Below are 23,142 nucleotides of genomic sequence, written 5' to 3' on the forward strand. Positions count from 1 at the left end.
ATTTTTTTTATAGCCTTGCGGCTACACCAAAAATAATCGGCACCCCGATTCAAAATATGATCAGCATTATGAGTCACAACATTAAGCACTGCTGGACGCATATCTAATGTTAAGAAAACAATAGGAATTATTATGATTTCTTTACCTACTATCGAATATGACTTACCAGAGCAGCCACACAGCAAAGTGAGATTTCGCCCGTTTGGCCTATCTCGACCTGTTTTTTGGCGGTAGGCCACGTTTGCTCGATAATGAGCGTCACTAGGGAATCCTCTAAACCGAATATCCGGATTAGGTTGCAGCGGTGGTTGTTTGCAGACTTTGGAGGATTTTGGAGCAATTACTGAATCAGAATTGTCCTTTGGAACGGGCCGTTTGTATATTCCAAGACAAAGTTTCCCAGTAGCAAAGGGAACGCTTCCACTTTTGGAAGTTGCCAAAGGTGGCACAAGTGGCACAGGTTGAACGGGCACAAGTGGCACAGGTTGAACGGGAACAAGTGACACAGGTTGAACGGGAACAAGTGACACAGGTTGAACGGGCACAGGTGGCACAGGTTGAACGGTCACAGATGGCACAGGTTGAAGCTGAAGCTGCCATGGATGTTTTTTATTCTTATGCTTCCAAAAAGAATCACGAGATTTAAAAATTTTTCCACAGCAAGATTCTTGACAAACGTAATCAAGTTTACGTTGTTCCAAGTCTTCCCCTTGGAAAAACTCACAAACACTTAAGTTTTTTTCTTGTGGGGTGAGTCATCCCGTTTTTTAATTTCGAGCTCAATTACACTTTCCTGTTTCTGTACTTTTTCTTTCTGTCTCAGACTCTCACTGTAAAGTTGAAATCTTGCTTCCTCAGAAATTCCCTAATAAAGTAAACATAAAAATATTAACATATCATGTTATTATTTAGCTTAATTGTGCAAATATTAAGTTACCTGCCAAACACTCCTAATAGTATGTCCCATGAGATTATTTCCATTTATATTATACTTTTTGAATAGCCATAGGGCTAAAATGCCACCGGAAAGTAAAACGTTGCATTGAAGTTGGAGTTTTCGCTCCTCCAGGACACGAATTTTGTCGCAGACAATACGCATCAACTTTTCCAATCCTTCCCCAACATCTTGCTGTAACCAGGCTTGACTCAAATTATGTTCCTGGTGAATAAAAAGCAATGGAATTAAACAAAAAAATAAAGCCCTGCGTCCAAAACCAAAACTCTAACATTAGATAAGTTAAACACACAATACAAGACAGACTTAAATGTACGAAAATAACTCAATTTATGCTTACCATATCGAAATTTTATAAAATTATGAGATGAAATGCACTACACAACTAAGTTGGGCTGAAGACGAGTAATGACTAGATAAAGCGCGCGAAAAAGGTGTTGCAGACAGCAATACAGCTACCGTTTCGGTGTTCTTTGGCCATGGAACACCAAGATTGCCCCTTAATAGTCGCCAACGTCTTGTGAACTACAGTAGTACAGTATCCTGCACAAAAATCCGAACACCGATTTAATTTTTTAAAGCCACCTATTGGCGGGGTAAAGGGTTTTTTGTTTGTTTTTCTTTAAGAAGGAGGGTAGACGGGTTGATGGACACATAGGGCAGGGTTGGGTAAGTCTAGACATTTTTTTATGCCTTAAGGTATTACGCTTTAAGGCAAGTAACAGGTCAGGACATTATTGCAACCCCCAGGGTGGTGTGTTTTTTTTAAACGACAGTTGGAAATGTTGGACTTTGGCTGTGTAATACTCCTTACCCAAATAAATTATATAGCTGCCTGTGCACAATTATTTCGATACCGATGACATATGTGTAGAGCCTCTGATTGCGACGCCGTAGATTAGTGTTCGATTCCCAATAAGGAATTTCAATATAATTGGTATCGTTATAATATTCTTTATTCGAATTTGCTGGGAATATTAATTTCTCTAGAACGAAGGAGATTATTATTTTTAAAATTATTTAATAAACAAAAAAAGCACATATTGTTCGATGAAAATTTGTTTTATATATAAACGAGAATTTCTAGTAAGTTAACCATATTAACTCATCACCTCAACTGGAATCGAACACCAATCTCCAGCATCACATTCAGAAACGCTACACCTAAGCCATTGACATCGACATAAACATTTACAGGCAGCTGGAACATAAGCTAAATTGTTTCGGTAAGCAACATTGCCAAGCCCAAGCCCTAAATTTCCAACTGTCGTTTTAAAAAACACACCACCCTGGGGGTTGCAAAAATGTCCCGACCTGTAACTTGCCTTAAAGCGTAATACCTTAAGGCACCTTCTTAAAATGTCTAGACTTACCCAACCCTACCCTGTCGTGTCCATCACCCCGTCTACCCTCCCCCTTAAAGAAAAACAAACAAAAAACCCACTACCCCGCCAAAAGGTGGCTTTAAAAAATTAAATCGGTGTTCGGATTTTTGTGCAGGATACTGTACAGTATCCTCCACAAAAAAGAGGCACCCCCCCCAGTAGCCCAAAAAATAAAAATTCCTAATGAGCGCTAGATGGCATAGTTTTTAATTGCAAAATACAAAAAAAAAGCAGGCAACTTTTTTTTGTTTGTTTTGACTGCAAAAGCGAGACGGTTGCCATGATTTCAGTATTTTTTGATGCGAGCAAAATTTGGAAAACGGAGAAATTGAGAAAAAAGTCGGGGAAAGGCTAACCTCTGAATTGTTACCTTTCCCCCACCCCGACTTTTTTCTCAAGTTTTCCGTTTTTCATATTTTCTCGCGACATGAAAACTTATTGGAAACCATGGCAACCATTTGAAGCTGTGTGATTTCGACGGACGGGAAAGATTCCCGAAACAAAGAAGAAGATTTTGCCCATGCACAGACCGCTTGGCAACATCTTACTGAAAAAGACGCTTATCGTAAAAATTTAGCAAATGACAAAAAGACTTCAATTATGCTTTGAAGCTAACGGCTGGTGGAAGAAAAATTAAACATATTTCATTTTTCAGTTTGTTTAAATTAAATAAATCCTCTTTAAAAAAAAAATTTTTTTTTATTTTTTCTTGGATTTATTTTCGAAATGCTATAATTTTTTCCGTCTTTTAAAATCGTCTGTCACCAATAAGTTTTCATTTTGTTCATTTCATCCATTTTTTTCATTCATTTTTTTTTGTTTCATTTTTTTTACAACATCTTATATATACTGTATTAAAATTTCCAAATAATTTATAGAAGAATTTCCCAAGGGATTTCTTTACCGACAAATGAAGAAATTTCCAGAAAATGTGACTGGTGGGATTTGCCAAAAGGTATGTATGTATGTATTAAAATTTCAAAATAATTTATAGTTAATTTATAGTTTCAAAAATGTAGTTCCGTTGGAACTACATTTGCCTTGGGAAATTGTTTACGGGATTCGAAAAAGAATCCCGTTAAAATTTAAACCTACTAAATATGAAATTAAAATTTTAAAATCGCAATATTTTTTTATCTCTCGTAGAGCCTCTAAAAAAACCGGAAGAGTTAATAAAAAAAGGCGACCAGCTGCCACTGTCAGGCCCACGACGCCTCGTCCTGGTCCTTCATCCCCTCGACCAGGTCCTTCAATGCCTCGTCCAGGTAGTTCAACGCCTCGTCCTGGCCCACCATCACCTCTTCCCTGTCCCAGCATTAGTTGTGCATCATCCGTGTTCACCTAATGCTGGGCCAGCATCGCCTATCGCCGGTCAACCGAAAAAAAAGTTCCGGTTGAAGGCAAAAACAATGAAGTACAAGAAATACATTAAGGTAAGTTTAATTTCATAACTTTATCCAATTAGTTCTTTCCCTTAACTCTTTCCCCTTATTTACAGTGCAAAAATGTCATTTTTCAAAATTTTGCCCCGGTAAGGTAGCACATTCAATGCTACCACCCAACACTGCCTCTCTTCAATTTGCCGCTGGCCCAGTTGATCATTTGGTCCGTCCCAGTAGGCCGGCCACGACGGCTTATCCTGTCACCAACTTGGCAATAGCCGGCCCTCCCGCACCAACTATTTCTCTTCCCCACGCACCTCCTGCTCTTGTATTTCTTCCTCATCTTCCACCCCATTTCTGCATTTCCCTCCTCCTGTACTTCTTCCTCCTTCCTTTCTGCCTCCTCCCCATTACTACCCACGTCCTCCTTTTCCCGTTCCGCCTCCCCCTTCTACTACCCTACTTTTACTTCCAATTATTTACGCCCTCCCTTTTAATTCACTTACAATGGCTCTTCGTACCCCAGGAAAGACGCATCTGAAGGTAGGAATTGTATCTAACAGAAAAATGTTAAGGATTTTTCAAAGAAAACTTGAATAGGATTAGGTTAGTTGTGGAGAACCAAGAGGCTCAATCCAGTTAGTGGTGGAGAACCAAGAGGCTCAATCCAGTTAGTGGTGGAGAACCAAGAGGCTCAATTCAGTTTTTGGTGGAGAACCAAGAGGGTCAATCCAATTTGTGGTGGAGAACCAAGAGGCTTGATCCAGTTTGTGGTGGAGAACTTTGCAGGCAAAGTTCGAGAACGATCACAAATTGTAATGACGCCGTCAGCCATGACACCAACACAAACTGGGATTTGGCTAAAGAGCTAGCTTTATCCAACGAATACCAATCATTATTACATTTAAAGCATAATATAATAAACTTAAATTAATTTAAAATTAAATATTGTTTAACTATTTTTATAAATGTTTAGAAACTTAACTAATGAATTTAAAAAACAAAATTTGCAATCAAATAACTCCGACAGAGTGATGGAGCAACACAATCTCGTTCAGGGACCTGAACGCTGTCAGGCAAAACATGACGACAACTCCTGGTAGCGTTCAGGTCTCTGGTTCTTCTATCACCTGGAGTCCTGGAAGCTATCGTCGAGTAGAAGTAGAGGCAAGGATGGCAGTTCTTGGCTGCCTTGTGGTAGCACAAGATATACAGCATCCTGAAGGAAACCCAGATTAGTATAATAAACACTGAATTTAGCAAATAATAACACACATACTGATAAGTCCCAGTTTGCACTTTCCAAGTGCATGAACGCTTCTTCCACATCTTCAATACCAGAACAGGCCTGGATTTTATAAAGAACGTAGGTGAATAAAGAACGTAAATCCTAGCGCCGGCTTTAGCCGGCGCTTTGTTGCAAGATTTTACTTTCACTGAAGTTTGTAAGGAAAGATACTAAATCTTACCTACAAAGTATTATGGGGACAAGGTCAACATGATTAAAGAGGGAAACAAAACCTAACGAGAAAAAAAAGTGCGGGACAGAACAAGAAAAATCTTATTAAGAGCCATAACAAGGTCGGATCTAGTTTTATAATGAAAGAGCTGAAAGACGAGACGAAGCCCAGAACCACAACAGTCGGATATTTTTTTCCCCAAGCCCTAAAGCTCATTTATGCGGTCTTGTGTCATTTCAAGAAGACAATCATTGTTAAGCCCTGTAGAACAATGGAATGTAGTTAGTTAGTTTTTTATTCGGTGAACTAATTTGGCTATGTAACTTACTGTCTCTTGAGTTGAATTGATAGAACTGTGAATTGGTTGAGTTGAAGCATTACCGTTGTGCATCATCAGAATTCTTTTATTTGGCATATTAATCTGTTCATTTGTCTGAATGACTGCCACCTTTTAAAACAAATATAATCATGTTATCGACTGAACCAAAATCTTGTTAACTATGTTACCTTGTTGAACAACGTTGGAACAGCTGATTTCTTCAACAGTTTGGTATTTCCAGTAACTGAAAAAAACAAACAGTTTTCTTCGAATTGATCACTACAAATAACAGTGTAATCACTTTATTTTAGGAGTCTGTATGTTGAAGATCCCTTTTCGACACTGCCGTGTAAATGTTTTATCCATTTGTCGATTCTGTTTTCATCTTATGAAAAGTGTGGTAAGTCACTTTTTGGTTTAAAACTCCTTTTCCGTAACCTTTATTCAAACAATTAATTACACAGCACTTTTTCTTCGTTGTTAATAATTATCCCTGACCTATGCATTGGCCGGCACTGACCCTTGCACCCTTGAACAAGATATGGCTGAGCATGCTCTCAGCCTGTGAAAAGTGGAAAAATTGGGAAAGAAAATGTGGAAAGCGGATAGGACACGCTTTCGTTGCTAGGGCGTCGCTAGGGAAAAAGAGCCAGAGGCGGCTGTGGGTCGGTGGGAGGATGACAAAATTTTGTTCTACAGGGAGATAGCCAGCTTCCTGGCCGTTACTATAGAAGGCCTGTACTTATCTGTGAATACTGATGGAAGGGATGCAGCTACTGAAGAGTATGAATCAGTCACGTTATTGCCCAGACCTTCAAAGAACGAATACGTATTTCTTCAATCAGGAGTGTTTCCCGGATGACCCAAACTTATCGGCTCAGCATATTTGACATTACGCACGATCAGACCTATACCATCAATTTCCTTGGCACGAAGACGTTATTAGAAGTCAAACGAGACGTATCAGATCTGACCAGCATTCCCGTACGCAATCAATCATGGAGTGGTTGGCCGCCATTACTTACTGACGATGTGGGTCTTCTAAGAAAATTCTGTCTGTAAACTTACTAATTTGCCTATTATATTTGTAAAGCTAATACTAGGAGCCTCTGGAATCAACTTAGTGCATGAACTAAACAGAAATAAATTTTACCCCGCCACGAAAAAATTTTGTCAATTTCCTGGCTTCTTCTTTTTTTGGCATAGTTAATTGGAGGTGTTGCTCTGCCGGAAGATGAGGCCATTTCATTTGGTAATAGAAGTTCATGAGAGAGTTCGGCATTGTTTGCGAATGCTTCCGCAAAGATACTCTCACCGCTCAAAAATATCTAGTTATTATCCGGTGAAATGATGTTGCTGGGCAGGGTTTCACTTTCTTGCACTGAAAAAGAGACGGGCGACAAGTTTGTCACAGTGGAGTTAGCTGCTTCCAGTTGCTTCTTTTTAATTTCCTCCCTTTTTGACCGGATTGTTTCCAATCTATCATATTTTGCTTGAATCCACTCGGGTGGTTTTTCACGAATAGCTAAAATAGATACGTGCTAGAATTAGTTAACCATGAACAAGAAAAATTTTAATCATTTTACCCTGTTTTTCATTGTAGATATTAATCCACAATTTCTTTGCAGCTTCAACTTCTGGAGTTTCAATGAATTCCAGTATGGGACCCAAGTTTTTCTTTCCTTCCTTTGTTGTTTTGAGAATGGGTACTGGAACATTTTCTGGAAGTATCAAATCAGGAGACCACTTAACATGATTTTCTTGGGCAATAAAGGCTACAATGTGGCAATTGTCCTCGTGAAATAATTGATTGATCTAAATGAAAAAAGGAAAGTTGCTTATATTTTAGTGGTAAACCAAAATCAAACAAAAAAAATTAATTTAAGCTTTTCTGTATACTCACTAACTATTTATGTGACGCTATCCTTGATTCCATTGTCTTCCTATTATGGGGAGGTTTATTTGGGCCTGTAACACACAGATTTCTTTTTCTTTCCCTTTGTCTGCAACAATCATTGAAAAGTTTGTTATAGAGGATAAGTTATAATTGTAAAGAAAATAGAAAACAAATTTCTCACCCTAAGATGTTGGAATGATGAGTCAGGTCTAAACCTTCGTAGTGAAAGGACGTGTTCACAACGCTCTCAGTGATCCCCAAAATTCACATAAGGCTTCAGACCTACTTATACGCCCCCCGCTTTGTATCGCCGGGTACCATTCGCGCCCAAATCCCAGCCTCCACTCCATCGCCCACACTTGCCAGAATCGCGCCAAGCACTAGCTTATCAATGGGCCCAGAGAACCTACTACAATCCCGTAGCCCACCTCACAAAAAACCATGCGGTAGTGAATCCCAACTCTCTCCTGTGATCGTGAAACTAACCGATGACAAACCCAGCTTCAAGAACATGCATATAGCAGAACGGAAAAGGATCCAAGCCGAGATCATAGAAATAGCCGGGGAACCCAAGGACTCTTCGATCCTGATGGGAGGTGACCTCGCCATCCACGCTCACGACAAGGACCAACAAGCCATCCTCCTTGAGTTGAAATCTCTACAGGGTAGACCAGTGCTTTGCTCTCTCCCCAATAGCTCATTCGTCTACAGAACCGGAGTAATCTTCGGGGTCCCTATAAAAGAGTCGACAGAAGAGATCCAAGAGGACCTAGCAAACCAGAATGTGACCCACGTTAAACGCCTACCCATGAGAGGAAGACCGGACGTGTGGTCAGAGACAATAATCCTTACGTTTTCCTCCCCCCTACCGGACAGAGTCAAGATGGCGTCGATGAGCTATCAGGTAAAAATTTCAGTGCCCAACCCATACAGGTGCTACAAGTGCTGGCGGTTAGGACACACCTCCCAAAGATGCGGATCCAACAACAACCACTGCAAGAAGTGTGGAAGGCCGCACCCCGACAACGTAGAATGCACCACGAGATGCGTCAATTGCGGCAACCACACCCATGCATCCGACTGCAACGAATGCCCAGCCTTCCTGGAGATGAAGAAGATACTAAAGATGGCCTACTTGGAAGGGATCACCGTGGGAGAAGCCCGCACAAGAGTCACCAACCTCAACAACGCATCATCAAGACGCCTGATCCCGCCAGTCCACCCGGACCCCCAGCCATCGCAGGAGTTCAACTTGCTGAAGATACAGCTGCGAGCGGTGCAGTCTGAGCTAAAGATGTTAAGGGAATCGACCATCCCCAAGATCAACGAGAAGATAGGGAACCTAACCGAGGACCTGGCCAAAACGAATGACAGGTTCGACCGCTTCGACAAAAGGTTCGATGACGTGATCATGAAGCAAGAGGAGAATGCCGGTTCCCTAGTCACAAGATTTGACAAACTAGACGAGTTGATGGGTGCAATGATGTCCACCTTTGACCCAAAGATTAGCCCCCCGACCACGCTCAACAACCCCTACCGAACACGAAGCTCCCACCTAACCCAAGCCGATCGGTAAACACGGCACACCCAGCCCTTCTCAGGCACGAAGATGTCATGCTAAACTCCTCGATCCCCCCATCACCATCATCTTACTTCGGACTCTCCGACCAGGAAGACATGGATCACACCGCCAGTAACTATGATTAATCCGACTACTAAAAATTTCAAGTGCCTACAGTGGAATGCAAGAGGCCTCACTAAATCGCCACCGTGAACAAGGCCGGCAAATCCGTCTACGAAGCCCTGATCAACGACCAAGACGCCTGCCTCATCTGCCCACCCAACCTTGGAACTCGCCTGGACCCAGTGTCTGGGAAAAGCATCCACAATCGACCTCACCATCACCGCAGCATCCATCGCTACCTCAGCCACAACCACATTAGGTCCCTACATGGGCAGCGACCACCTACCCATCATCATCACTCTGAACGCCAGTGTAGTGCACTACACAAGCCGTCCGATAGCCTGGGCCATTAATGAGGAGAAGTGGCCTGCCTGGAACAAACGTTTAGAAGAGCTCATCGAATCGCAGAACTTCATCGAAATCCTAGATCCGGCTACAGCGACAACGGTATTCACCGATGGCCTCAAGGCCAGCAATGAACAATTCTTCAGGAGAGCCAGTCCAAGCTGCAGAGCAACGCACAAAGGCCCAGCCCGCCCGTGGTGGGACGAAGAATGCAAGACAGCGGTAAAGGAAGCACGCCGAGCCTTTAGGGAATGGAGGGACTCCCCAATATCTACAACAAAACGGGAAGAATGGAGAAAAGCCGAAGTCAGGAAAAGAAGAACCATCATCACGTCCAAAAAGAATGCGTGGTCAACCTTCATTGCTAACCTGGGCCCAAACGACCAACCAAAAATGTGGGCCTTTGTCAGGAACATGGTTGGGAACGGATCCAACGTCTCTGCCACAGGCCAGGCCCTCAAGTCTGGCGGCCACATCTTTCAAACGCCCCAGGAGAAAGCCGACATTTTTCTAGACAGATTCAGTAGCGTCCACCCCAGAAACATTACTAACAATAGGCACTTTAGGTAGCAATAAGTAACAAAACCCGATCGCGGACTACTGATCCCCTGAACGACGCCTTCACGCCGGAAGAACTCGACAAAGCCATGCCGAAATCAAAAAGTAATGCGACAGGGCCCGACCTGATCCAGGACAAGATGATAAGGAATCTGTCTAAACCTAACAAAACATCCCTTCTCCACCTCTTTTCACGCTTCTGACTAACACCTACGTCCCGGCACAATGGAAAAACGCAGTGGCTATCCCCCTACTAAAAAAAGGCAAGCCAGCAGACGACCCCAACTCCTACCGACCAGTTTCACTCACCTCCTGCCTAGGAAAAACCGTTGAAAGACTGATGGCCAACCGACTACACTGGTTCCTTGAATCCAAAGGAATCATCAATACAGCCCAGGCAGGATTCCGGAGAGGATGCAGCACAACAAACCAGATCGCCCAACTGGACGCCGACATCAAGTACAGTTTCAACCATAAACGCTCGACGGTGGCCACATTCCTCGACATAAACAAAGCCTACGACATGGTCTGGATCCAAGGCCTGCTCTTCAAGATGGCTAAAAAGGGATCGCTGGAGCGTTCCTTGGATGGATTAAGGAGTTCCTAACCGGACGTAGTATGAGTGTCAGGATCGGATGCACAAACTTCATTCCAGCCCCGGTAGAAAACGGAGTACCCCAAGGCGCGGTACTGAGCCCAATCCTTTTCAACATCATGTTAATTGACTTCCCATCCTCCACTCCAGATACCCGGATAAAAACGCGATGGTGGTTTTCACAATAAACCCGGGAATGATCCTCTTCTCTATCTGGATGGCCACCGAATTCCCTCTCAACCCACCTTTAAATTCCTGGGACTCTGGTTCGACTCCAAGCTGCTGTGGAAATCCCACATCGATCACGTAACCAACTGTTGCCTCAAACTTAAAAACCTTTTCTCTATTCTGACTAGATCCAAAGCTGGCCCAACGACTCAAACACTCGTCCTCCTGCACAAAAGCCTCGTTCGAAGCCTGATGGACTATGGGGCTATAGCCTACGGCAGCGCCAGCAAAACTAACTTGGAAAGAGTGGACGTTGTGGGACGCGCTATACTAAGGAACATACTGGGCGCGAAACGATCTAACCCAGTAGAAATATTGTATGCGGAAACAGGGATGGAATCACTCAGCTGGAGAACCAAACTGCTCACCCGTAAATACCCGATAAACCTAAGCCATAAACCTAATAACCCAATACATAAGCCGTTCGTCCAGCTCGCTACTACAACCACCCAATGGAAACCTAGAAGCACCCCAGGCTTAATTAAGGAATTGGACTTCGTCTAATCCCTGGGCATAAGCCTCTTTCCACACCAACTCCTACTACCATTCACCTACAAGTACCCACCACCCAGCAGACCACCCGACTGCAAAACCTCATGGTTCCCCCTCAACAAAGAACAAGCCATGGCATGCAGGCACCGGACAACAAACTTCTTCAACTCCCTCAACAGCAGTGCAACGGTGACATCCATCAGGGCCTACACCGACGGATCCAAATCATCGTCCCCCGAGACCACAACGTGCGCTATTTTTGTCCCCACCCTAAACATTGAACATGCCTGGACGATAACGAAAGGCTCCAGCATTTTCACGGCGGAAGTCACAGCCATATACCAGGCCCTGAAACTAATTTACGACTTGGACGACTGCCCCCAGAAGTTATCATATACAGTGACTCCAGTTCAGCCATCACTGCCATCTCATCGAATTCCCTATCGGAAAATGAAGCGGTTACAGCCACCCGGGAAATAATTGCCAGCCTCAAATCAAGCGGCACTTGAACCAGACTGAAATGGATCCCTAGTCACACTGGTATAGAAGGAAATGAAAGGGCGAACAGACTGGCAGCTATGGAATGCAACACCCAGGACGGAGAGAGAGTCAACAACAGCCTGTCCCCCAAAGAAATGGTCTCAATAATAAGGGCCAACTGGGCCACCAACCTCCTCCGTGACCAGAAGACTTGCAAGAAAAGTTGCGTACAGATGAGACCCAGGTTAGGCACCATCAAATGGCACCAACACGCAAACAGGCAAGTAGCAATATGCCTGCACAGACTCCGCTCAGGGCACAACCGACTCAATGCTTTCAACCACAGGATAGACCCGGAAGCCGACCCAAGCTGCCGTTTCGGATGTGCAGCCATCGAAAACACCCGCCACATACTAGAATCCTGCCCAAGAAATGAAGAATTCCGCCTTAAAATCCGCCAGTTCTTTTCGGATAGGAACCTCAAACTCAACGCTAATACCATGCTCGGCCTCAACCCAGCAGTCGACACGGATTCTCAGTTTAAAATCCGGAACCTAACGACCCAGTTCCTAACGCAATCCGCAATTTCACTTTAAAATCATCAGTTTATTTTAAAGTGATTGGCAAGTATAACAATAATTTCTTGTATTGCCTTTTAGTACGTCATAGCGGCTCCCTTTCCAAAAGACGCCAGGGTCATCAATCTTCCTGACGATCCACCAAACTTAACAAGCTGCTATGTCGACCTCTGAATGACACGCAAGATGCGAAGCCCGCCAAATTTTAAAAATTTTGATTGTGTTTAAGTTCACTTAACTTTAATTTTGTTCGAATGAATTTAGGGAGGATACAGAAAAAAATACCCACCCTTATGTATCCTACTAATCCAGCCTGAAATGTCGTTATGCCATTAATATCGCCGATTCGCACTACTCAGTATTTATTTTATCATCAAGAATAAATAAAGAAAAACGAAATGAATTATTTTCCTTAGTTGACAATAATGGTGCTATTCCTCTGTCTTCCTTTTGGCTGTTCTTTCTTCACTGTTTGAGCACCAAAAAATTGGAACACACCGTTCAAATCTCGCTCTGTCAGACATTCCGGTAGACGGCGCGCACAATCGATGATTAACTTTTGAATAGGGAAATATTTGTATCATAATTATTATAACTAATGGACTGTTATAAATGTAGGCTAAATTTGGTGCATTTAAAACTAGTTAAACAATATTTTATAATAAATAATACTTGAATTTCTTTTAACATTTCATTAGATGTCTTTGTTTTTTTAAAACATATTTTTTGTTCCGTCCCATGTGTATTAACCATTTTGAGCCAGATTCTTTTACCTTCAGTTTTTGCTGCACGTGTGTGTGTTTTACTTGTTTTGAAACTGAGTAGTGCAGTGCCAGTTGAGCAACATGGAGCATGAAAAAAGTGTCCCTTCGACAATGGAGTTAGCTAGGTGATTAACGAAAAACAATTTAATTAATTTATCTATTATTATTTAGTCTTGTGCTAACTGTTTGCAGTTAAATTTTGAATGTCTATTTTTTATTCGAAGTTTCATGTTTTATTCATTTTTATTATTTCATTATTTTTTACAATTACAGCCATGTATTGGAAAAAATAAAAACAGGGGACGGAGCGCCGAAGGCAACCAAAAACAAAAAAAAAATGCGTAACAAATATAAAGCGAAAAATCAAACTTACTTGTAAATGTCCCGGCCCCAGAAGTCGCAACAGAGGAAGAAACAATCGGCGACGGTAATATAAATGTTGATAAAAAGTTTTTTCATTTAGCAAAAACTAAAACGTGTAATTCAAAGTAAGCGATCCCTTGGTGCTGATTTAATGCCATCCACGTCTGGAGATGTTACATCTCATAAAGCAGACGTGATGGCAGATGCATCTGGCAACGAGGAAGATAGTCCGCCTCCACTTAACACACGTGTAACTGCAAGGATGAATACAAGTCAGCCACCAAAAAAGAAAACAAAAATCATTTTAGGTAAGGGTTACAGAATAACTTAATTATTTTGTTAATTTAAATTTTTTTCTTTTTCTTTTTATTGTACAAAATTCTTTCTTCACTGTTTGAGCACCAAAAAATTGGAACAGACCGTTCAAATCTCGCTCTGTAAGACATTCCAGTAGACGACGTGCTCAAAAGGGCTTTCATTGAAATCGGATGCAGTTACGTGTGGAGCTCTGCTAAAATATCAATTCGCCACTCTCCGTGTGTATGGCAACTGTTTGATAGATTAAGATTAAAATGATTAAAACCACTAATGGCCAAAATGTACACTATGTATATTAAAATGGAGAATGGGAACGAAACAAAGTCATTTGACTAAGCGGACACCAACTTTGTCCTATTGAAAAGGTAGAAAACCCCGATAGAGAAAAAAATCGTCAAAACATTGTACACTGTTAAAAAAGTACACCACTATTTCGGGGTTAATTGCCCGAAAATTTCGGCAAATGAGATCTGGGGTTCTCAGCCCCAAAAACTTTGTATCGTATCGCAATACGCTATTTTGTAGGTTATTAACCCTAAATTTGTGGGGTATTATAGATCCGGAATGAAAACACGATTAGTCTGCCGAACACCAGATCTTTCGATTCACAATCCAATGTTTTACCACTAACCTACATTCGATGATATATTACTCGCAAACATCTATTCAAATATAATTAAAGTCGGCTAGGTGATAGAAAAATTTAGGGGGAAATTTTTAAAGATATGGTAACATTCGATTTTACGTGCTGAAATTCTATTTTCGAACATCGCCGATTAATAAAATTTGTGAAGTTGATAAATATAACTTGACTTAAATTGATGTAATTAAAAAACAGGCAGTATACTAGTATACTGCCAAAAAACATTAAATGAGCAACCCAAAACAATTGTATGTGTTTTAACAGTGTAAAAGAAAGCTTGATTTTGGGTCCCATCATTTCACACAGCTCAAGAATTTTGTATGATTTTAAATATTGCTTCTCACTGCGGAAAATCTTTCTTTATTTGTAAGATTTATCGAACTGTTTTATTCTATAACAAAGTCCAGTTTTTCCTAATTGAAAAAATACCAGACCGAGTCTACACTTTTCCAGACATTTAATACCTAGGGCAAAAAAAGGTGTCTGGACTGACATTACCCAACCCCCCTTATAATGATTTTGCCCCAAAACCGCCCTACCTCTCCTTAAAAAGGTAAACTATCAATATTTTCTACCCACAGATGGCTTTTTCAAAACAAATCGGTGTTCACCTTTTTGTGCAGGATACTGTACCTATACGCTATTTTGCATTACCTGATGATAAACTTGAACGAAAGATGATTAAAAGCACGATGAATTAAAAAGATATTGAATTTGAAAGAAAGCTTTAAAATGGCAGAAATACCAGAAAATCTCATAGGACTGGCATTGCTGATCTTTTTGAAAAAACAACTTTAGATTGCCGTGCATCTGAAATTGTTGAGTTAGTCGCTGTTGGATATAATGAAATGGCTCAGTTTTATTTGAAATTGATACCAATGAAGAGCTGAATTAGGACTCTAGCAAAAACTTGACAGTCAACGATGTTGACATCAGTATCGTGGCTGAGACAATCCCAAAGCGCAGTCATGAATCTGTTTGCGACAAGACCAAAGATTTTCCAGTTCAGTATTCTAGTGAACCTTCCTGTAAAAAACAAAAGCCCACAAAGCCAATTTTGATTTTTGAAACAAAAAGAGATGACTGGCTATTTTTAAAAACATTTTTGTAAAATTCGATTTCGTGAAAAAAAATGGGTTGAAATAGGGTATTTCAGTAAAAAAGGGGGTAAGAAATAGAGTTTTTTCGATTTTTTGGACAGGGAAATCAAGAGGGTGATTTCAATTTCGAAAACGGGTGAAATAGGGTAATCTGGCAACTACTTTCAGGTTGTGGGCGCTTTGGCCGTGGCAGCCCTGTATTGGGCAGAAATGTTTGTAAGACAACAGGCTGACATCCGGGAATTTGTAGGACACGGCGAATCTCGAAACAGTCTTGACTGTAAACCCTTAAAAATTTTCTTGAAACAATTTCAACAAATAGATTACCGTAACAGTGATAATAGTTCATGCAAAGTGTTTAAAATGTAAAAAACAAATTTATTGTCCATTTGCAACCTAGTTTTTTTTTCAATTAAGAAAATGTTTGCGTTAACTTTCAGTGTATCCAAAACTGCAATTTTTTCCTCGTTAATGGTTGTTTACCAAATTGACGGATTGATGGAAATAGACAGTAAAAAAGAATTTCATGCATATTTAATTATCCGCGTTTAAACAACAAAAAGGGATGTTACAATGCTCACATTTTGATAGTTGTAACAGATAAAAAGTGGTACATAAAACAACCTTAATTAGGGGGTTTAAACCCCCTATAAGTTGTAGTAGAAAAAATAATAACTTTTCGGTACTCATAACCCCCCCTCCAGTTTAACAAGTTTTGGGGGGTTATGAGCACCCAAAATTGAAACAAATTTTTTATAGTGTACTGAATTTCACTACTGTTCATGGACGGGGATTTGAACCCAAGATATATCCACCACTTCCGAATGTCTGGATACACTTTGGCCGTTCATTATTACTAATAAAATGAGAGAGACGAAGAGAAAAATGGAAGAACACACAGCCCCCATCGCTTTTTCAAAACCCCCTCCACAAAAAAAAATAAACGCAATCAAAAATGAAAAGTTGTAATGTCTTTAAAAAAAATACAAAAGAAACTAATTTGTTTTCGGTTTCTTTGTTGGCCGTTGCCTTGGATTAGGGCAAGTATTTTCCATATGGCCCTTCTGTAGACACTAAAAAAATAATAATAAATCAATTTTTTTAAATAAAAATATTTAAAAAAACATCACTTACGTTCTGGCAAATCCGGTGTTTGGCAACCTTGTCCATATGCCGAACCATTTTCTTTTTGGATTTAGTTTTCTTTTTTCCGTTTTCCCTCCGGATTAGGAATTGCAGATGGTGGAGCTGGAGCTGGAGCTGGAGCTGGAGAAGTTGGAGCTGGAGAAGTTGGAGCTGGAGAAGTTGGAGCAGGAGAAGTTGGGGACGGTGAAGTTGGGGACGGAAAAGCTTGGGACGGAGCAGTTGGGGACCGAAAAGCTTGGAACGGAGAAGTTGGGGACGGAGAAGTAGGGGACGGAGAAATAAGAGGAGGTAGAGAAGATGAAGAAAAAGAAGATGGAGAGGAAGAAACTGGACGTGGAAGAGGAGAAAATTCTGAAGAAGGAGATGATGGAGTCGGAGAAGGTGAACTGGGAATGGGTGAAGAAGGATAGGGGGCAGAAGGTGAACTTGGGGCCACAGCATCTTCATTAGTTCTACTTAAATAAAAAATAAGTATTAATTTTTAAATCTAAATATTATATATTATTGATTATCTATTATAAATTACCATAATTCACGCTCTTTTTTATTCCGATAATATTGCCTCACCAGGGCATGGCAATTACAAAAGGAAGCCGGCAGCCATTGATTGTCTGAGTCTGGACAATTTTTAAATTTAACAAAATACCAGACTCGGAGCTTACCGTCATCACACACAAATTTCCTTTTTGAAAAAAGGTCAGTAAATTTCAGACAACAAAAATAAAAAAAAACTTACCTGGAATCTAAAATTTCCTCCACTTCGAATTCAGGGTCAATATTTCCCGCCATTTTACCGTCAATGCGTCAGCTAAACTAAAGAAAACAAGATTCAAAAAAACAACAGTGCCGTGGTGGTGACAGTTAGAATCTGTCTGGGAGAGCCAATCAGATTGCCGGATAAGTGCTCCCTCACACAAAACGAGAGGGTGAGACGTCTCGCGGCGGCCATGTTTCTTCTCGTCATCAACAGTAGGTCAGAGTGGAAGGTTCTGAATTGATCTTGGCAACAAAGTAGGTTAGGCCTAAAAAATCTTATAGAAAACTAGCAAAATGTGAGGACATCATGTACGAGTAAAGCCAAAAATATCCAATTATATAGTTTTCGCCACGTCATGATTTTATTTTTAACAGCGTATTTTCAGATTTGATTAATGAAGACCTTATCAGTGGAGAGGCTACTGAGACGCAATCGTTGGTTTTAAATCAAATTTTGACTGCTGAAGGCGTTGACCCTACTAGCACCCGTACGTCCGTAGGACGTTTCAAAGCCCCTGGTCCATTACCGTATCAAAAATTGTTCCGTAAATGTACTTGTTTTGGAAATTCATACCAACCAATAAATTTGAATATTAATAGAGCAAAGAAATGTTTTAAATGATTTTTTATTGATTAAGAACTTGACACAGTACATGATTGAAAACAAACAACATCTAAATATCTAGGCTGCAGTCGGATCCTTAGTTGATGGACGAAACGCGAAACTCATTGCTTAAATCGGCACTCGTCTCTCCCAAGATTATTCCATCCAGGTTGAGCTTTATTGCAAAGTGTCTGTGATGGAAAGAAAACACAGATCTCAATATAGAAAATTACATTTTTTAAATGTAAATCATACCTTGATTGAGACTGAAATTGTCCCTCTTTGTTAATCTTGATTAACACTTTAAAATTGGAGGGTTTCTCCGAGTACTCCAGGTTGAATTCTTGAATTATACTGTAATTCTCAATTGTTGCCGACCAATGGGAGTTGATTCTCTCTCGCTGTCGTTCAAGAGCTCTAAAACAAAATAAAAACAGATAAAAATTGTTGAAGGCTGAAGGGAAATTTGAGACATTTACCTTTAACATACTCTACTCACTGTCCGCGGAAGTGCCAGGAAGGTTTAAGGTGCTGTCAGTTTCACATTCATTCGATATTAACTTTTCAGTCGCACATCGTTTTCGATACTTCTCTGGCATTCCTTTCATTATCTTCTTTGTTTTTGTTTCCAATTCGAAGTTATTCGATTTGCGGGATGTCGTTCGCACACCATCTAACAAGAAATAATATTTTTTAAAAGAAGTATTGAAGGGAATATTGTAAAAATTAAACACAAAACTTACCAAACACGGCTTTGGTAACAATGGACTGCTTCAGACCCTAATTTTGAAGTGATCCCTTTTTTAACTTACCCTCCCAATTAACGGAAGCCATCACCTTTATGGAGAAAACCCTATACCAGGTACGTTTCAAGGCATCTCTAATGGATGCTCCTCCCAAGGAACGAATCATCCCAACCTAATTAGACAAAACGTGGTAATTGAAGAAACAATGAAATATATTTGTTTTAACCTACCAACTGAAAATAAAGATCCGGGTCACGTAAAGATTCCTCCAAAGCTTGTATTTCTTCCATTTCTTGCAGAGGTTCTAGAAGGAACTCTGGATTAGCTAGTGTTTCTGCTACTGGCTGTCGATGGCTTTCCATCTTTGATTCCATAACGACGAGTTTCGCCATCATGTTTGAAATAAATTCCTGTAGTTTAAGGACTTGTCTTACCAACTTCCCAATCAATGCTACAGAACCTTAAAGTTTAAATAAATGAAAGAATGTACGTTAGAAAGTAGACATTAACGACGAAAGCTTAAAATGAAGTCAACAAATTACCGTCAGTCAAGGTGTTTGATTGATTCCTCTGATTTCAAAAAAACATTACGCGTACTACCGTTGGGCATTTCTACTAAACAGAGGATTTAAACATTTATTTTCGAAAACATACCAACAAACTAAACATACTACCTTCGCTCAAGATGTTTGATTGCTTCGGTACCGCAACACTCATCCGCTGATTTCCAATCGTGCCGGAATAGGGCATTTCTAATACAAATTAAAGTAACTACAGATTACCATTGTGATAAAAAAATTAGTAAATACTGACCTTGTGAATACAAGTTGTTGTAGGAAACTGGTGAATTGTCATCCGTAGAATTAACAGTAATTTCCCCTCTCATATGCTGCGAGACTTCTTCAAAAGAGTTACTGCAACTTTGCTGAACTTCAAAAGGTGTCATTGGCAGTGCAGCAGGAACACCACCAACAGAATTCCTTAATAGGCTAACTGGAACCGTTGGAATCACAATTGCTTCTGTCTGAGTGGGCCCAGATACACCAGGGTCATCAACAGAATTATTGCATCTCCGCTGAACTGCAAGTGGTGCTGTTGGGCGCACAGCAGGAACACCACCATCAACAGAATTCCTTAATAAGCTACCTGGAATTGTTGGAATCACAATTGTTTCTGGCTGGGTGGGTCCATATACACCAACGCTTTCATCATCACTTGAAGGCAAGAATCTTTTATTCGGCCTCTTGTGTCTCTTTCCTCCTCCCAATGACGTGTTAGGTTGACTGGCATCATCTTACCCCTCAGTATTAATTTCTGATTGAATTGAAGCAATGTGCTCCTGTAAACGAGCAGATTCATATGAATCTGATGAAATGTAAACAAAATTTGAAAAACAACACAATATGAAACTGTAAATTGTTAAACCATATTCCTTTCTGACGATACAAGGATAAACATACCAACATGGTTTTGGTACTTCACGTTTCTTTGATGAAATGTGCCCAGAAATTTTAGGATACCAACATTTTGAAGAATTGTCATCAGCCTGGAAGATCCAAATGTCTGACACAACAGTAACATGGCGATAATGGTTTCCATCAATTAAATCGACAATAAAAAATTTTCCGGTTAAGCCCTGCAAATATAACATTCTCGTTACTTTGTATAATTGATTATTTAATGCATTATTAACTGGAATACATGACGTTAAATTTACTTACTTACAATTGATGACGCCATGATGATGAAGATTTATGGAGATTAAATTTATGGACCAGCCGAGATTCTTCTTCATAAACTGTCAAGCCACGGTAAAAGGAAGTACCCTACACCGTTGCCAGTATGGAGCAATTTTTCTACTTTACATGTTCACTTTTAAATAATAATGTAACCATGGAAATTGAGAACTCTCGATACAACATTAAACTATTAAAATGATTTTAATTTAATAATGTTGTATTCAATAATTCATTGTCTTAATATTAATTTTTTTTAATATTAGCCAAGACCTTTGATCCGATAAAAATGGCAACATCTGCTACGTGTCAGTCTGTCAGGCAGTCTACCTATCTCTTATCATCTTCTTCTTTAAATGAATTACTAGTTTCTAACTTGTCTCGTAATCTTGAATGTATTCCAATTACATCAATTAAGTGTAAGGCATTTAAAATTCCAGTTGCCATACCCAATAATGGTTCCTATTTTACTTACCCTCTTGTAAACCACTGCCTTTTCTAATAAAATTTACTTTTGTCTTATTTTTTTTTATTTGTTGTATTATTTTCTCATCTGTTGGTCTTATTTTTGTTGGTTCAAGTTTGTAGCAAACACTACAACAATTGTGTAATGCTGCGCTTGTAATCAAAATGTATCGCAATATACATCCGTACATATATGTATATATGGACATCCATAGAATGTCCGTAAAACGTCTGACTTTCTAAACGAGGTCTGTCCATTTTCCGGCAGTTCCGGACATCCTACGGACGGCAAATTTTGATCCATTTTACTGGGACACAAGTAAATCCAAGGCTTGACAGCCATTAGATGTATTTACTTTGACCTCCAATAACATGGATCAAAATAGATGGTCAATGGGATGTCCGCAGCTGCCGGAAAATGGACGGACCTAGTTTGGACGGCCAGACGTTCTATGGACGGCCGGACGTTCTATGGACGTCCTATGGAAGACTTGTGCTAGTAGGGGACACCCGTGATAATCTTCTCGATTATCGATCTTGTTGCAGCTGGTATTGAAACCGTATGTACTCTCTTCCACGTATAGAATCGAAATACTGTTAATTCCGTTTTCACTTATTCAGACGGGCAATGCCACCGTGTTCCTTTTACACGATATCTTGAACAATCCATAGGTAAAGGTTCGCGTTTACGAAGAGCTGGACCAAGTTCTTCTTTCTCCGGAAGACGCAAAAACTCCTCCGATTCTTTTGAAGTTCAAATACCTTATAGTGTGCATCACTGAAAGTCTTAGGTATTACCAATAAAATGATAATTGGTCTTTTCCTATTGGTAACATCTTGAAAATTTAGGATGACACCTGTGGCTCCTAATGTGGCGCGCATATTAGAAAACAGTTTATCTTTCGAGGTTATTACGTTGCTGTTGGAGTCAGCTTTTAACTTACTTTAAATTCTTCCGACCTCCCATTTCGCAATTGGACTGCAAGGATTACATTATCCGGTGCATGCAGGATTTATGGCACGAATCGCCGGAAATGCGGACTGATTTCAAATCTATCCGTGGACGGCTAAAGGAAATGGAAGCTGGATTGTAATAAACAACATAATTTTGACCTAAAACAGGAACTAAACAATCCCTTTCTATTTGTTCTCGCTATCCCTATCAGAAAACCTAACATCTTTGACAACATCCTGATTATGATGGAGAAGTACACCTACAATCTGGAAGGACTCGTCCAAGAGAGAACAGATCAGCTTGTGGAGGAAAAGAAGAAAACGGAAGCCCTTCTGCATCGAGTTTTGCTAAAGAAAAACTTATTTTCAACCTAAAAAAACAAGAAAATTCTTAACATCTGGAACACTTGTTGGTAACTGTTTAGGTCGGTAGTAGAATCGCTAAAACGAGGCGAGGCTGTGAAAGCGGAGAGTTTCGACTTTGTCACGACTTATTTCAGCGACATTGTCGGTTTTCAGCCGTTAGCACTCCGTTGCAGGTGGTCGGTCTACTCAACGAGCTTTGCACTTTGTTCGATTCCATTCTGGAAAATTATGATGCATACAAAGTGGAAACAATCGGTGACGCTTACATGGTGACCAACGGTTTGCCCATTCATATCGGTGACTGATAGCTTGGTTGGTACTCGAGTAGTGGACTGTATGGACCACGAGTATATTGTGTCAGTCTCGATAAAACAAAGTCATGAATTCTGATCATCTATCATCAATCTACAACAAAAGGAGTTAGACAGGGATCAAGCAACACGTAACAATGAATAATTACCTAGCAGAGCTAGCTTGGATGAGGAATAAAGATTACGATACAACTGGGTCACTCAACACAGTGGGTGAACACCAGGTCAGGAGGGCAAGAACCGTTATCACAGCAACTGAATGAATACACGATTAGATGCAATAGACAAGGTAGCTCTAACACATGTTTGACTAGTACCTTGCTTAAGGTTCCGTCTGTCAAGACCTCAACTCTAGTCAGACCTCAATGCTAGTCAACTTCTAGTCACGTTTTCTTTTATACAATTCTAGTCAGGGCTATACAATTCTAGTCAGAGCTATAAAGGAAACAAAGTTATGACATGTAAAACAATTAGGCAGTGTTTGAACGGAAATACCTGTCAATAAATCAAGA

At 40.3% G+C, this 23,142-nt stretch overlaps 2 long non-coding RNA genes and 4 pseudogenes across 2 annotated transcripts; 3 read left to right on the forward strand and 3 right to left on the reverse strand.

Annotated features, from left to right (window-relative positions):
• Positions 1–5,037: 5,037 nt before the first annotated feature.
• LOC116931927 lies at positions 5,038–7,310 on the reverse strand. Its single transcript, XR_006651832.1, has 4 exons — positions 7,088–7,310; positions 5,690–7,026; positions 5,511–5,630; positions 5,038–5,443 (listed from the first exon to the last, which is right to left on the reverse strand). It is a non-coding gene; the product is annotated as an uncharacterized LOC116931927 (long non-coding RNA).
• Positions 7,311–7,909: 599 nt separating this feature from the next.
• Positions 7,910–9,295, forward strand: LOC116932447 (annotated as a pseudogene).
• On the forward strand, positions 9,160–9,997 carry LOC116932448 (annotated as a pseudogene).
• A 1,003-nt stretch (positions 9,998–11,000) lies between these two features.
• LOC116932449 lies at positions 11,001–11,809 on the forward strand (annotated as a pseudogene).
• A 6,352-nt stretch (positions 11,810–18,161) lies between these two features.
• On the reverse strand, positions 18,162–20,616 carry LOC116931918 (annotated as a pseudogene).
• Positions 20,617–22,615: 1,999 nt separating this feature from the next.
• On the reverse strand, positions 22,616–23,038 carry LOC123476911. The gene is made up of 3 exons (XR_006651967.1): positions 22,948–23,038; positions 22,780–22,885; positions 22,616–22,724 (listed from the first exon to the last, which is right to left on the reverse strand). It is a non-coding gene; the product is annotated as an uncharacterized LOC123476911 (long non-coding RNA).
• Between the last annotated feature and the right edge of the window lie 104 nt (positions 23,039–23,142).

The sequence above is a fragment of the Daphnia magna genome, linkage group LG10 (genome assembly GCF_020631705.1).
Source record: "Daphnia magna isolate NIES linkage group LG10, ASM2063170v1.1, whole genome shotgun sequence".
NCBI lineage: Eukaryota > Metazoa > Arthropoda > Branchiopoda > Diplostraca > Daphniidae > Daphnia > Daphnia magna.